At 62.7% G+C, this 14,950-nt stretch overlaps 14 non-coding genes and 1 pseudogene across 14 annotated transcripts; all 15 read right to left on the bottom strand.

The window, feature by feature from the left end:
* On the bottom strand, positions 1–84 carry LOC148818240 (U2 spliceosomal RNA; annotated as a pseudogene; the record flags this gene model as incomplete).
* An 837-nt stretch (positions 85–921) lies between these two features.
* On the bottom strand, positions 922–1,112 carry LOC148818239 (U2 spliceosomal RNA). Its single transcript, XR_016094568.1, has one exon. It is a non-coding gene; the product is annotated as a U2 spliceosomal RNA (small nuclear RNA).
* An 837-nt stretch (positions 1,113–1,949) lies between these two features.
* On the bottom strand, positions 1,950–2,140 carry LOC148818238 (U2 spliceosomal RNA). Its single transcript, XR_016094567.1, has one exon. It is a non-coding gene; the product is annotated as a U2 spliceosomal RNA (small nuclear RNA).
* An 837-nt stretch (positions 2,141–2,977) lies between these two features.
* LOC148818237 (U2 spliceosomal RNA) lies at positions 2,978–3,168 on the bottom strand. The gene has a single exon (XR_016094566.1). It is a non-coding gene; the product is annotated as a U2 spliceosomal RNA (small nuclear RNA).
* An 835-nt stretch (positions 3,169–4,003) lies between these two features.
* On the bottom strand, positions 4,004–4,194 carry LOC148818236 (U2 spliceosomal RNA). The gene has a single exon (XR_016094565.1). It is a non-coding gene; the product is annotated as a U2 spliceosomal RNA (small nuclear RNA).
* Positions 4,195–5,029: 835 nt separating this feature from the next.
* On the bottom strand, positions 5,030–5,220 carry LOC148818235 (U2 spliceosomal RNA). The gene has a single exon (XR_016094564.1). It is a non-coding gene; the product is annotated as a U2 spliceosomal RNA (small nuclear RNA).
* Positions 5,221–6,055: 835 nt separating this feature from the next.
* LOC148818234 (U2 spliceosomal RNA) lies at positions 6,056–6,246 on the bottom strand. The gene has a single exon (XR_016094563.1). It is a non-coding gene; the product is annotated as a U2 spliceosomal RNA (small nuclear RNA).
* An 835-nt stretch (positions 6,247–7,081) lies between these two features.
* LOC148818233 (U2 spliceosomal RNA) lies at positions 7,082–7,272 on the bottom strand. The gene has a single exon (XR_016094562.1). It is a non-coding gene; the product is annotated as a U2 spliceosomal RNA (small nuclear RNA).
* An 837-nt stretch (positions 7,273–8,109) lies between these two features.
* On the bottom strand, positions 8,110–8,300 carry LOC148818232 (U2 spliceosomal RNA). The gene has a single exon (XR_016094561.1). It is a non-coding gene; the product is annotated as a U2 spliceosomal RNA (small nuclear RNA).
* Positions 8,301–9,137: 837 nt separating this feature from the next.
* On the bottom strand, positions 9,138–9,328 carry LOC148818231 (U2 spliceosomal RNA). Its single transcript, XR_016094560.1, has one exon. It is a non-coding gene; the product is annotated as a U2 spliceosomal RNA (small nuclear RNA).
* An 836-nt stretch (positions 9,329–10,164) lies between these two features.
* LOC148818230 (U2 spliceosomal RNA) lies at positions 10,165–10,355 on the bottom strand. Its single transcript, XR_016094559.1, has one exon. It is a non-coding gene; the product is annotated as a U2 spliceosomal RNA (small nuclear RNA).
* An 835-nt stretch (positions 10,356–11,190) lies between these two features.
* Positions 11,191–11,381, bottom strand: LOC148818229 (U2 spliceosomal RNA). The gene has a single exon (XR_016094558.1). It is a non-coding gene; the product is annotated as a U2 spliceosomal RNA (small nuclear RNA).
* Positions 11,382–12,216: 835 nt separating this feature from the next.
* On the bottom strand, positions 12,217–12,407 carry LOC148818228 (U2 spliceosomal RNA). Its single transcript, XR_016094557.1, has one exon. It is a non-coding gene; the product is annotated as a U2 spliceosomal RNA (small nuclear RNA).
* Positions 12,408–13,240: 833 nt separating this feature from the next.
* On the bottom strand, positions 13,241–13,431 carry LOC148818227 (U2 spliceosomal RNA). The gene has a single exon (XR_016094556.1). It is a non-coding gene; the product is annotated as a U2 spliceosomal RNA (small nuclear RNA).
* An 834-nt stretch (positions 13,432–14,265) lies between these two features.
* LOC148818226 (U2 spliceosomal RNA) lies at positions 14,266–14,456 on the bottom strand. Its single transcript, XR_016094555.1, has one exon. It is a non-coding gene; the product is annotated as a U2 spliceosomal RNA (small nuclear RNA).
* Between the last annotated feature and the right edge of the window lie 494 nt (positions 14,457–14,950).

Below are 14,950 nucleotides of genomic sequence, written 5' to 3'. Positions count from 1 at the left end.
GTCCCCCGATGGGGGACGTATCAGATATTAAACTGATAAGAACAGATACTACACTTGATCTTAGCCAAAAGGCCGAGAAGCGATACCCCCAAAGGCGCGGACCGACGCGCGGGCGTTCCGCTGGCGCACAGTGGCGCAGGCCGACTCTCCTCTGGAGCCCGGGACCCGCGCAGCTGCCGGCCTCCCTGCAGCCAGAGGCCTGCCGCCGGACTCTGCTCCCCCTCTCTCTTGCCTGCCTGCCTGCCTTCCTGCCAGTCCCGGGCGGGGGCCCTGCTCTTTGATCTTCTGTCAACGGCCCGACAACGACCGCAGCCGCGGGGGGCGCCAGCCGCCCGGCCTCCTTAGCTTAGGCCCCTCCCACCGGCAGCAGCTGTGCCCAACCAGCTGCAAGCGAAAGCGGACCGCCAGCACCTGCGGGCAGAGGCAAGGGGCAGCTCTCTCTCTCGGGAGGGACGGGGACGCGCGCGCACACACACACGCCTGCCTGCCTGCCTGCCTGCCTGCCTGCGGAAAAAAAAGAAAGAAAAGGTGTATATACTAAGTTTTTTGGAGGGAAAACGCCCGGCTGTCGAAAGGGGCCCGCCTGCAAGGACGGGGACACACACACACACACACACACACACACACACACACACACACACACACACACACACAAGCCACGCCTGCCTCCCAGGGAAAAGGAGGAAAAAACTAAGTTTTTTGGAGGGAAAACGCACGGGAGCCGAAAAGGGGGCCGGCCTGCTGGCCGAGAGAGTCGAGGCGCGGGAAAGCGCACGGAGGGAGCACGGGAACGGGGAGGGGGAGAGAGAGACACAGAGGCACAGAGACACACGGATGGACGAGAGACGAGACCGGAGAGGAAGGAGCTCCGGTCCACCTCGCTTGCTTGCTAGCTACGTCTGTCTTTTCACCGCTGAGAGAAGGTAGTGCACCGTTCCCGGAGGCGCTGCAATACCGGGCCGATGCGTGGAGAGGACGGAGCAAGCTCCTGATCCAGCTCCCTGTTCCAAAAATCCGTTTAATATGTGGTCCCCCGATGGGGGACGTATCAGATATTAAACTGATAAGAACAGATACTACACTTGATCTTAGCCAAAAGGCCGAGAAGCGATACCCCCAAAGGCGCGGACCGACGCGCGGGCGTTCCGCTGGCGCACAGTGGCGCAGGCCGACTCTCCTCTGGAGCCCGGGACCCGCGCAGCTGCCGGCCTCCCTGCAGCCAGAGGCCTGCCGCCGGACTCTGCTCCCCCTCTCTCTTGCCTGCCTGCCTGCCTTCCTGCCAGTCCCGGGCGGGGGCCCTGCTCTTTGATCTTCTGTCAACGGCCCGACAACGACCGCAGCCGCGGGGGGCGCCAGCCGCCCGGCCTCCTTAGCTTAGGCCCCTCCCACCGGCAGCAGCTGTGCCCAACCAGCTGCAAGCGAAAGCGGACCGCCAGCACCTGCGGGCAGAGGCAAGGGGCAGCTCTCTCTCTCGGGAGGGACGGGGACGCGCGCGCACACACACACGCCTGCCTGCCTGCCTGCCTGCCTGCCTGCGGAAAAAAAAGAAAGAAAAGGTGTATATACTAAGTTTTTTGGAGGGAAAACGCCCGGCTGTCGAAAGGGGCCCGCCTGCAAGGACGGGGACACACACACACACACACACACACACACACACACACACACACACACACACACACACAAGCCACGCCTGCCTCCCAGGGAAAAGGAGGAAAAAACTAAGTTTTTTGGAGGGAAAACGCACGGGAGCCGAAAAGGGGGCCGGCCTGCTGGCCGAGAGAGTCGAGGCGCGGGAAAGCGCACGGAGGGAGCACGGGAACGGGGAGGGGGAGAGAGAGACACAGAGGCACAGAGACACACGGATGGACGAGAGACGAGACCGGAGAGGAAGGAGCTCCGGTCCACCTCGCTTGCTTGCTAGCTACGTCTGTCTTTTCACCGCTGAGAGAAGGTAGTGCACCGTTCCCGGAGGCGCTGCAATACCGGGCCGATGCGTGGAGAGGACGGAGCAAGCTCCTGATCCAGCTCCCTGTTCCAAAAATCCGTTTAATATGTGGTCCCCCGATGGGGGACGTATCAGATATTAAACTGATAAGAACAGATACTACACTTGATCTTAGCCAAAAGGCCGAGAAGCGATACCCCCAAAGGCGCGGACCGACGCGCGGGCGTTCCGCTGGCGCACAGTGGCGCAGGCCGACTCTCCTCTGGAGCCCGGGACCCGCGCAGCTGCCGGCCTCCCTGCAGCCAGAGGCCTGCCGCCGGACTCTGCTCCCCCTCTCTCTTGCCTGCCTGCCTGCCTTCCTGCCAGTCCCGGGCGGGGGCCCTGCTCTTTGATCTTCTGTCAACGGCCCGACAACGACCGCAGCCGCGGGGGGCGCCAGCCGCCCGGCCTCCTTAGCTTAGGCCCCTCCCACCGGCAGCAGCTGTGCCCAACCAGCTGCAAGCGAAAGCGGACCGCCAGCACCTGCGGGCAGAGGCAAGGGGCAGCTCTCTCTCTCGGGAGGGACGGGGACGCGCGCGCACACACACACGCCTGCCTGCCTGCCTGCCTGCCTGCCTGCGGAAAAAAAAGAAAGAAAAGGTGTATATACTAAGTTTTTTGGAGGGAAAACGCCCGGCTGTCGAAAGGGGCCCGCCTGCAAGGACGGGGACACACACACACACACACACACACACACACACACACACACACACACACACACACACAAGCCACGCCTGCCTCCCAGGGAAAAGGAGGAAAAAACTAAGTTTTTTGGAGGGAAAACGCACGGGAGCCGAAAAGGGGGCCGGCCTGCTGGCCGAGAGAGTCGAGGCGCGGGAAAGCGCACGGAGGGAGCACGGGAACGGGGAGGGGGAGAGAGAGACACAGAGGCACAGAGACACACGGATGGACGAGAGACGAGACCGGAGAGGAAGGAGCTCCGGTCCACCTCGCTTGCTTGCTAGCTACGTCTGTCTTTTCACCGCTGAGAGAAGGTAGTGCACCGTTCCCGGAGGCGCTGCAATACCGGGCCGATGCGTGGAGAGGACGGAGCAAGCTCCTGATCCAGCTCCCTGTTCCAAAAATCCGTTTAATATGTGGTCCCCCGATGGGGGACGTATCAGATATTAAACTGATAAGAACAGATACTACACTTGATCTTAGCCAAAAGGCCGAGAAGCGATACCCCCAAAGGCGCGGACCGACGCGCGGGCGTTCCGCTGGCGCACAGTGGCGCAGGCCGACTCTCCTCTGGAGCCCGGGACCCGCGCAGCTGCCGGCCTCCCTGCAGCCAGAGGCCTGCCGCCGGACTCTGCTCCCCCTCTCTCTTGCCTGCCTGCCTGCCTTCCTGCCAGTCCCGGGCGGGGGCCCTGCTCTTTGATCTTCTGTCAACGGCCCGACAACGACCGCAGCCGCGGGGGGCGCCAGCCGCCCGGCCTCCTTAGCTTAGGCCCCTCCCACCGGCAGCAGCTGTGCCCAACCAGCTGCAAGCGAAAGCGGACCGCCAGCACCTGCGGGCAGAGGCAAGGGGCAGCTCTCTCTCTCGGGAGGGACGGGGACGCGCGCGCACACACACACGCCTGCCTGCCTGCCTGCCTGCCTGCCTGCGGAAAAAAAAGAAAGAAAAGGTGTATATACTAAGTTTTTTGGAGGGAAAACGCCCGGCTGTCGAAAGGGGCCCGCCTGCAAGGACGGGGACACACACACACACACACACACACACACACACACACACACACACACACACACACAAGCCACGCCTGCCTCCCAGGGAAAAGGAGGAAAAAACTAAGTTTTTTGGAGGGAAAACGCACGGGAGCCGAAAAGGGGGCCGGCCTGCTGGCCGAGAGAGTCGAGGCGCGGGAAAGCGCACGGAGGGAGCACGGGAACGGGGAGGGGGAGAGAGAGACACAGAGGCACAGAGACACACGGATGGACGAGAGACGAGACCGGAGAGGAAGGAGCTCCGGTCCACCTCGCTTGCTTGCTAGCTACGTCTGTCTTTTCACCGCTGAGAGAAGGTAGTGCACCGTTCCCGGAGGCGCTGCAATACCGGGCCGATGCGTGGAGAGGACGGAGCAAGCTCCTGATCCAGCTCCCTGTTCCAAAAATCCGTTTAATATGTGGTCCCCCGATGGGGGACGTATCAGATATTAAACTGATAAGAACAGATACTACACTTGATCTTAGCCAAAAGGCCGAGAAGCGATACCCCCAAAGGCGCGGACCGACGCGCGGGCGTTCCGCTGGCGCACAGTGGCGCAGGCCGACTCTCCTCTGGAGCCCGGGACCCGCGCAGCTGCCGGCCTCCCTGCAGCCAGAGGCCTGCCGCCGGACTCTGCTCCCCCTCTCTCTTGCCTGCCTGCCTGCCTTCCTGCCAGTCCCGGGCGGGGGCCCTGCTCTTTGATCTTCTGTCAACGGCCCGACAACGACCGCAGCCGCGGGGGGCGCCAGCCGCCCGGCCTCCTTAGCTTAGGCCCCTCCCACCGGCAGCAGCTGTGCCCAACCAGCTGCAAGCGAAAGCGGACCGCCAGCACCTGCGGGCAGAGGCAAGGGGCAGCTCTCTCTCTCGGGAGGGACGGGGACGCGCGCGCACACACACACGCCTGCCTGCCTGCCTGCCTGCCTGCCTGCGGAAAAAAAAGAAAGAAAAGGTGTATATACTAAGTTTTTTGGAGGGAAAACGCCCGGCTGTCGAAAGGGGCCCGCCTGCAAGGACGGGGCACACACACACACACACACACACACACACACACACACACACACACACACACACACAGCCACGCCTGCCTCCCAGGGAAAAGGAGGAAAAAACTAAGTTTTTTGGAGGGAAAACGCACGGGAGCCGAAAAGGGGGCCGGCCTGCTGGCCGAGAGAGTCGAGGCGCGGGAAAGCGCACGGAGGGAGCACGGGAACGGGGAGGGGGAGAGAGAGACACAGAGGCACAGAGACACACGGATGGACGAGAGACGAGACCGGAGAGGAAGGAGCTCCGGTCCACCTCGCTTGCTTGCTAGCTACGTCTGTCTTTTCACCGCTGAGAGAAGGTAGTGCACCGTTCCCGGAGGCGCTGCAATACCGGGCCGATGCGTGGAGAGGACGGAGCAAGCTCCTGATCCAGCTCCCTGTTCCAAAAATCCGTTTAATATGTGGTCCCCCGATGGGGGACGTATCAGATATTAAACTGATAAGAACAGATACTACACTTGATCTTAGCCAAAAGGCCGAGAAGCGATACCCCCAAAGGCGCGGACCGACGCGCGGGCGTTCCGCTGGCGCACAGTGGCGCAGGCCGACTCTCCTCTGGAGCCCGGGACCCGCGCAGCTGCCGGCCTCCCTGCAGCCAGAGGCCTGCCGCCGGACTCTGCTCCCCCTCTCTCTTGCCTGCCTGCCTGCCTTCCTGCCAGTCCCGGGCGGGGGCCCTGCTCTTTGATCTTCTGTCAACGGCCCGACAACGACCGCAGCCGCGGGGGGCGCCAGCCGCCCGGCCTCCTTAGCTTAGGCCCCTCCCACCGGCAGCAGCTGTGCCCAACCAGCTGCAAGCGAAAGCGGACCGCCAGCACCTGCGGGCAGAGGCAAGGGGCAGCTCTCTCTCTCGGGAGGGACGGGGACGCGCGCGCACACACACACGCCTGCCTGCCTGCCTGCCTGCCTGCCTGCGGAAAAAAAAGAAAGAAAAGGTGTATATACTAAGTTTTTTGGAGGGAAAACGCCCGGCTGTCGAAAGGGGCCCGCCTGCAAGGACGGGGACACACACACACACACACACACACACACACACACACACACACACACACACACACAAGCCACGCCTGCCTCCCAGGGAAAAGGAGGAAAAAACTAAGTTTTTTGGAGGGAAAACGCACGGGAGCCGAAAAGGGGGCCGGCCTGCTGGCCGAGAGAGTCGAGGCGCGGGAAAGCGCACGGAGGGAGCACGGGAACGGGGAGGGGGAGAGAGAGACACAGAGGCACAGAGACACACGGATGGACGAGAGACGAGACCGGAGAGGAAGGAGCTCCGGTCCACCTCGCTTGCTTGCTAGCTACGTCTGTCTTTTCACCGCTGAGAGAAGGTAGTGCACCGTTCCCGGAGGCGCTGCAATACCGGGCCGATGCGTGGAGAGGACGGAGCAAGCTCCTGATCCAGCTCCCTGTTCCAAAAATCCGTTTAATATGTGGTCCCCCGATGGGGGACGTATCAGATATTAAACTGATAAGAACAGATACTACACTTGATCTTAGCCAAAAGGCCGAGAAGCGATACCCCCAAAGGCGCGGACCGACGCGCGGGCGTTCCGCTGGCGCACAGTGGCGCAGGCCGACTCTCCTCTGGAGCCCGGGACCCGCGCAGCTGCCGGCCTCCCTGCAGCCAGAGGCCTGCCGCCGGACTCTGCTCCCCCTCTCTCTTGCCTGCCTGCCTGCCTTCCTGCCAGTCCCGGGCGGGGGCCCTGCTCTTTGATCTTCTGTCAACGGCCCGACAACGACCGCAGCCGCGGGGGGCGCCAGCCGCCCGGCCTCCTTAGCTTAGGCCCCTCCCACCGGCAGCAGCTGTGCCCAACCAGCTGCAAGCGAAAGCGGACCGCCAGCACCTGCGGGCAGAGGCAAGGGGCAGCTCTCTCTCTCGGGAGGGACGGGGACGCGCGCGCACACACACACGCCTGCCTGCCTGCCTGCCTGCCTGCCTGCGGAAAAAAAAGAAAGAAAAGGTGTATATACTAAGTTTTTTGGAGGGAAAACGCCCGGCTGTCGAAAGGGGCCCGCCTGCAAGGACGGGGACACACACACACACACACACACACACACACACACACACACACACACACACACACAAGCCACGCCTGCCTCCCAGGGAAAAGGAGGAAAAAACTAAGTTTTTTGGAGGGAAAACGCACGGGAGCCGAAAAGGGGGCCGGCCTGCTGGCCGAGAGAGTCGAGGCGCGGGAAAGCGCACGGAGGGAGCACGGGAACGGGGAGGGGGAGAGAGAGACACAGAGGCACAGAGACACACGGATGGACGAGAGACGAGACCGGAGAGGAAGGAGCTCCGGTCCACCTCGCTTGCTTGCTAGCTACGTCTGTCTTTTCACCGCTGAGAGAAGGTAGTGCACCGTTCCCGGAGGCGCTGCAATACCGGGCCGATGCGTGGAGAGGACGGAGCAAGCTCCTGATCCAGCTCCCTGTTCCAAAAATCCGTTTAATATGTGGTCCCCCGATGGGGGACGTATCAGATATTAAACTGATAAGAACAGATACTACACTTGATCTTAGCCAAAAGGCCGAGAAGCGATACCCCCAAAGGCGCGGACCGACGCGCGGGCGTTCCGCTGGCGCACAGTGGCGCAGGCCGACTCTCCTCTGGAGCCCGGGACCCGCGCAGCTGCCGGCCTCCCTGCAGCCAGAGGCCTGCCGCCGGACTCTGCTCCCCCTCTCTCTTGCCTGCCTGCCTGCCTTCCTGCCAGTCCCGGGCGGGGGCCCTGCTCTTTGATCTTCTGTCAACGGCCCGACAACGACCGCAGCCGCGGGGGGCGCCAGCCGCCCGGCCTCCTTAGCTTAGGCCCCTCCCACCGGCAGCAGCTGTGCCCAACCAGCTGCAAGCGAAAGCGGACCGCCAGCACCTGCGGGCAGAGGCAAGGGGCAGCTCTCTCTCTCGGGAGGGACGGGGACGCGCGCGCACACACACACGCCTGCCTGCCTGCCTGCCTGCCTGCCTGCGGAAAAAAAAGAAAGAAAAGGTGTATATACTAAGTTTTTTGGAGGGAAAACGCCCGGCTGTCGAAAGGGGCCCGCCTGCAAGGACGGGGACACACACACACACACACACACACACACACACACACACACACACACACACACACACAAGCCACGCCTGCCTCCCAGGGAAAAGGAGGAAAAAACTAAGTTTTTTGGAGGGAAAACGCACGGGAGCCGAAAAGGGGGCCGGCCTGCTGGCCGAGAGAGTCGAGGCGCGGGAAAGCGCACGGAGGGAGCACGGGAACGGGGAGGGGGAGAGAGAGACACAGAGGCACAGAGACACACGGATGGACGAGAGACGAGACCGGAGAGGAAGGAGCTCCGGTCCACCTCGCTTGCTTGCTAGCTACGTCTGTCTTTTCACCGCTGAGAGAAGGTAGTGCACCGTTCCCGGAGGCGCTGCAATACCGGGCCGATGCGTGGAGAGGACGGAGCAAGCTCCTGATCCAGCTCCCTGTTCCAAAAATCCGTTTAATATGTGGTCCCCCGATGGGGGACGTATCAGATATTAAACTGATAAGAACAGATACTACACTTGATCTTAGCCAAAAGGCCGAGAAGCGATACCCCCAAAGGCGCGGACCGACGCGCGGGCGTTCCGCTGGCGCACAGTGGCGCAGGCCGACTCTCCTCTGGAGCCCGGGACCCGCGCAGCTGCCGGCCTCCCTGCAGCCAGAGGCCTGCCGCCGGACTCTGCTCCCCCTCTCTCTTGCCTGCCTGCCTGCCTTCCTGCCAGTCCCGGGCGGGGGCCCTGCTCTTTGATCTTCTGTCAACGGCCCGACAACGACCGCAGCCGCGGGGGGCGCCAGCCGCCCGGCCTCCTTAGCTTAGGCCCCTCCCACCGGCAGCAGCTGTGCCCAACCAGCTGCAAGCGAAAGCGGACCGCCAGCACCTGCGGGCAGAGGCAAGGGGCAGCTCTCTCTCTCGGGAGGGACGGGGACGCGCGCGCACACACACACGCCTGCCTGCCTGCCTGCCTGCCTGCCTGCGGAAAAAAAAGAAAGAAAAGGTGTATATACTAAGTTTTTTGGAGGGAAAACGCCCGGCTGTCGAAAGGGGCCCGCCTGCAAGGACGGGGACACACACACACACACACACACACACACACACACACACACACACACACACACACACAAGCCACGCCTGCCTCCCAGGGAAAAGGAGGAAAAAACTAAGTTTTTTGGAGGGAAAACGCACGGGAGCCGAAAAGGGGGCCGGCCTGCTGGCCGAGAGAGTCGAGGCGCGGGAAAGCGCACGGAGGGAGCACGGGAACGGGGAGGGGGAGAGAGAGACACAGAGGCACAGAGACACACGGATGGACGAGAGACGAGACCGGAGAGGAAGGAGCTCCGGTCCACCTCGCTTGCTTGCTAGCTACGTCTGTCTTTTCACCGCTGAGAGAAGGTAGTGCACCGTTCCCGGAGGCGCTGCAATACCGGGCCGATGCGTGGAGAGGACGGAGCAAGCTCCTGATCCAGCTCCCTGTTCCAAAAATCCGTTTAATATGTGGTCCCCCGATGGGGGACGTATCAGATATTAAACTGATAAGAACAGATACTACACTTGATCTTAGCCAAAAGGCCGAGAAGCGATACCCCCAAAGGCGCGGACCGACGCGCGGGCGTTCCGCTGGCGCACAGTGGCGCAGGCCGACTCTCCTCTGGAGCCCGGGACCCGCGCAGCTGCCGGCCTCCCTGCAGCCAGAGGCCTGCCGCCGGACTCTGCTCCCCCTCTCTCTTGCCTGCCTGCCTGCCTTCCTGCCAGTCCCGGGCGGGGGCCCTGCTCTTTGATCTTCTGTCAACGGCCCGACAACGACCGCAGCCGCGGGGGGCGCCAGCCGCCCGGCCTCCTTAGCTTAGGCCCCTCCCACCGGCAGCAGCTGTGCCCAACCAGCTGCAAGCGAAAGCGGACCGCCAGCACCTGCGGGCAGAGGCAAGGGGCAGCTCTCTCTCTCGGGAGGGACGGGGACGCGCGCGCACACACACACGCCTGCCTGCCTGCCTGCCTGCCTGCCTGCGGAAAAAAAAGAAAGAAAAGGTGTATATACTAAGTTTTTTGGAGGGAAAACGCCCGGCTGTCGAAAGGGGCCCGCCTGCAAGGACGGGGACACACACACACACACACACACACACACACACACACACACACACACACACACACACAGCCACGCCTGCCTCCCAGGGAAAAGGAGGAAAAAACTAAGTTTTTTGGAGGGAAAACGCACGGGAGCCGAAAAGGGGGCCGGCCTGCTGGCCGAGAGAGTCGAGGCGCGGGAAAGCGCACGGAGGGAGCACGGGAACGGGGAGGGGGAGAGAGAGACACAGAGGCACAGAGACACACGGATGGACGAGAGACGAGACCGGAGAGGAAGGAGCTCCGGTCCACCTCGCTTGCTTGCTAGCTACGTCTGTCTTTTCACCGCTGAGAGAAGGTAGTGCACCGTTCCCGGAGGCGCTGCAATACCGGGCCGATGCGTGGAGAGGACGGAGCAAGCTCCTGATCCAGCTCCCTGTTCCAAAAATCCGTTTAATATGTGGTCCCCCGATGGGGGACGTATCAGATATTAAACTGATAAGAACAGATACTACACTTGATCTTAGCCAAAAGGCCGAGAAGCGATACCCCCAAAGGCGCGGACCGACGCGCGGGCGTTCCGCTGGCGCACAGTGGCGCAGGCCGACTCTCCTCTGGAGCCCGGGACCCGCGCAGCTGCCGGCCTCCCTGCAGCCAGAGGCCTGCCGCCGGACTCTGCTCCCCCTCTCTCTTGCCTGCCTGCCTGCCTTCCTGCCAGTCCCGGGCGGGGGCCCTGCTCTTTGATCTTCTGTCAACGGCCCGACAACGACCGCAGCCGCGGGGGGCGCCAGCCGCCCGGCCTCCTTAGCTTAGGCCCCTCCCACCGGCAGCAGCTGTGCCCAACCAGCTGCAAGCGAAAGCGGACCGCCAGCACCTGCGGGCAGAGGCAAGGGGCAGCTCTCTCTCTCGGGAGGGACGGGGACGCGCGCGCACACACACACGCCTGCCTGCCTGCCTGCCTGCCTGCCTGCGGAAAAAAAAGAAAGAAAAGGTGTATATACTAAGTTTTTTGGAGGGAAAACGCCCGGCTGTCGAAAGGGGCCCGCCTGCAAGGACGGGGACACACACACACACACACACACACACACACACACACACACACACACACACACACAAGCCACGCCTGCCTCCCAGGGAAAAGGAGGAAAAAACTAAGTTTTTTGGAGGGAAAACGCACGGGAGCCGAAAAGGGGGCCGGCCTGCTGGCCGAGAGAGTCGAGGCGCGGGAAAGCGCACGGAGGGAGCACGGGAACGGGGAGGGGGAGAGAGAGACACAGAGGCACAGAGACACACGGATGGACGAGAGACGAGACCGGAGAGGAAGGAGCTCCGGTCCACCTCGCTTGCTTGCTAGCTACGTCTGTCTTTTCACCGCTGAGAGAAGGTAGTGCACCGTTCCCGGAGGCGCTGCAATACCGGGCCGATGCGTGGAGAGGACGGAGCAAGCTCCTGATCCAGCTCCCTGTTCCAAAAATCCGTTTAATATGTGGTCCCCCGATGGGGGACGTATCAGATATTAAACTGATAAGAACAGATACTACACTTGATCTTAGCCAAAAGGCCGAGAAGCGATACCCCCAAAGGCGCGGACCGACGCGCGGGCGTTCCGCTGGCGCACAGTGGCGCAGGCCGACTCTCCTCTGGAGCCCGGGACCCGCGCAGCTGCCGGCCTCCCTGCAGCCAGAGGCCTGCCGCCGGACTCTGCTCCCCCTCTCTCTTGCCTGCCTGCCTGCCTTCCTGCCAGTCCCGGGCGGGGGCCCTGCTCTTTGATCTTCTGTCAACGGCCCGACAACGACCGCAGCCGCGGGGGGCGCCAGCCGCCCGGCCTCCTTAGCTTAGGCCCCTCCCACCGGCAGCAGCTGTGCCCAACCAGCTGCAAGCGAAAGCGGACCGCCAGCACCTGCGGGCAGAGGCAAGGGGCAGCTCTCTCTCTCGGGAGGGACGGGGACGCGCGCGCACACACACACGCCTGCCTGCCTGCCTGCCTGCCTGCCTGCGGAAAAAAAAGAAAGAAAAGGTGTATATACTAAGTTTTTTGGAGGGAAAACGCCCGGCTGTCGAAAGGGGCCCGCCTGCAAGGACGGGGACACACACACACACACACACACACACACACACACACACACACACACACACACACAAGCCACGCCTGCCTCCCAGGGAAAAGGAGGAAAAAACTAAGTTTTTTGGAGGGAAAACGCACGGGAGCCGAAAAGGGGGCCGGCCTGCTGGCCGAGAGAGTCGAGGCGCGGGAAAGCGCACGGAGGGAGCACGGGAACGGGGAGGGGGAGAGAGAGACACAGAGGCACAGAGACACACGGATGGACGAGAGACGAGACCGGAGAGGAAGGAGCTCCGGTCCACCTCGCTTGCTTGCTAGCTACGTCTGTCTTTTCACCGCTGAGAGAAGGTAGTGCACCGTTCCCGGAGGCGCTGCAATACCGGGCCGATGCGTGGAGAGGACGGAGCAAGCTCCTGATCCAGCTCCCTGTTCCAAAAATCCGTTTAATATGTGGTCCCCCGATGGGGGACGTATCAGATATTAAACTGATAAGAACAGATACTACACTTGATCTTAGCCAAAAGGCCGAGAAGCGATACCCCCAAAGGCGCGGACCGACGCGCGGGCGTTCCGCTGGCGCACAGTGGCGCAGGCCGACTCTCCTCTGGAGCCCGGGACCCGCGCAGCTGCCGGCCTCCCTGCAGCCAGAGGCCTGCCGCCGGACTCTGCTCCCCCTCTCTCTTGCCTGCCTGCCTGCCTTCCTGCCAGTCCCGGGCGGGGGCCCTGCTCTTTGATCTTCTGTCAACGGCCCGACAACGACCGCAGCCGCGGGGGGCGCCAGCCGCCCGGCCTCCTTAGCTTAGGCCCCTCCCACCGGCAGCAGCTGTGCCCAACCAGCTGCAAGCGAAAGCGGACCGCCAGCACCTGCGGGCAGAGGCAAGGGGCAGCTCTCTCTCTCGGGAGGGACGGGGACGCGCGCGCACACACACACGCCTGCCTGCCTGCCTGCCTGCCTGCCTGCGGAAAAAAAAGAAAGAAAAGGTGTATATACTAAGTTTTTTGGAGGGAAAACGCCCGGCTGTCGAAAGGGGCCCGCCTGCAAGGACGGGGACACACACACACACACACACACACACACACACACACACACACACACACACACAAGCCACGCCTGCCTCCCAGGGAAAAGGAGGAAAAAACTAAGTTTTTTGGAGGGAAAACGCACGGGAGCCGAAAAGGGGGCCGGCCTGCTGGCCGAGAGAGTCGAGGCGCGGGAAAGCGCACGGAGGGAGCACGGGAACGGGGAGGGGGAGAGAGAGACACAGAGGCACAGAGACACACGGATGGACGAGAGACGAGACCGGAGAGGAAGGAGCTCCGGTCCACCTCGCTTGCTTGCTAGCTACGTCTGTCTTTTCACCGCTGAGAGAAGGTAGTGCACCGTTCCCGGAGGCGCTGCAATACCGGGCCGATGCGTGGAGAGGACGGAGCAAGCTCCTGATCCAGCTCCCTGTTCCAAAAATCCGTTTAATATGTGGTCCCCCGATGGGGGACGTATCAGATATTAAACTGATAAGAACAGATACTACACTTGATCTTAGCCAAAAGGCCGAGAAGCGATACCCCCAAAGGCGCGGACCGACGCGCGGGCGTTCCGCTGGCGCACAGTGGCGCAGGCCGACTCTCCTCTGGAGCCCGGGACCCGCGCAGCTGCCGGCCTCCCTGCAGCCAGAGGCCTGCCGCCGGACTCTGCTCCCCCTCTCTCTTGCCTGCCTGCCTGCCTTCCTGCCAGTCCCGGGCGGGGGCCCTGCTCTTTGATCTTCTGTCAACGGCCCGACAACGACCGCAGCCGCGGGGGGCGCCAGCCGCCCGGCCTCCTTAGCTTAGGCCCCTCCCACCGGCAGCAGCTGTGCCCAACCAGCTGCAAGCGAAAGCGGACCGCCAGCACCTGCGGGCAGAGGCAAGGGGCAGCTCTCTCTCTCGGGAGGGACGGGGACGCGCGCGCACACACACACGCCTGCCTGCCTGCCTGCCTGCCTGCCTGCGGAAAAAAAAGAAAGAAAAGGTGTATATACTAAGTTTTTTGGAGGGAAAACGCCCGGCTGTCGAAAGGGGCCCGCCTGCAAGGACGGGGACACACACACACACACACACACACACACACACACACACACACACACACACACACAGCCACGCCTGCCTCCCAGGGAAAAGGAGGAAAAAACTAAGTTTTTTGGAGGGAAAACGCACGGGAGCCGAAAAGGGGGCCGGCCTGCTGGCCGAGAGAGTCGAGGCGCGGGAAAGCGCACGGAGGGAGCACGGGAACGGGGAGGGGGAGAGAGAGACACAGAGGCACAGAGACACACGGATGGACGAGAGACGAGACCGGAGAGGAAGGAGCTCCGGTCCACCTCGCTTGCTTGCTAGCTACGTCTGTCTTTTCACCGCTGAGAGAAGGTAGTGCACCGTTCCCGGAGGCGCTGCAATACCGGGCCGATGCGTGGAGAGGACGGAGCAAGCTCCTGATCCAGCTCCCTGTTCCAAAAATCCGTTTAATATGTGGTCCCCCGATGGGGGACGTATCAGATATTAAACTGATAAGAACAGATACTACACTTGATCTTAGCCAAAAGGCCGAGAAGCGATACCCCCAAAGGCGCGGACCGACGCGCGGGCGTTCCGCTGGCGCACAGTGGCGCAGGCCGACTCTCCTCTGGAGCCCGGGACCCGCGCAGCTGCCGGCCTCCCTGCAGCCAGAGGCCTGCCGCCGGACTCTGCTCCCCCTCTCTCTTGCCTGCCTGCCTGCCTTCCTGCCAGTCCCGGGCGGGGGCCCTGCTCTTTGATCTTCTGTCAACGGCCCGACAACGACCGCAGCCGCGGGGGGCGCCAGCCGCCCGGCCTCCTTAGCTTAGGCCCCTCCCACCGGCAGCAGCTGTGCCCAACCAGCTGCAAGCGAAAGCGGACCGCCAGCACCTGCGGGCAGAGGCAAGGGGCAGCTCTCTCTCTCGGGAGGGACGGGGACGCGCGCGCACACACACACGCCTGCCTGCCTGCCTGCCTGCCTGCCTGCGGAAAAAAAAGAAAGAAAAGGTGTATATACTAAGTTTTTTGGAGGGAAAACGCCCGGCTGTCGAAAGGGG

Source organism: Atractosteus spatula, chromosome 19 (assembly GCF_055471065.1).
Source record: "Atractosteus spatula isolate fAtrSpa1 chromosome 19, fAtrSpa1.hap1, whole genome shotgun sequence".
NCBI classification, from domain to species: domain Eukaryota; kingdom Metazoa; phylum Chordata; class Actinopteri; order Semionotiformes; family Lepisosteidae; genus Atractosteus; species Atractosteus spatula.
Note: the sequence above shows the minus strand (reverse complement) of the source record. Positions and strands in the feature narration are given on the sequence as shown.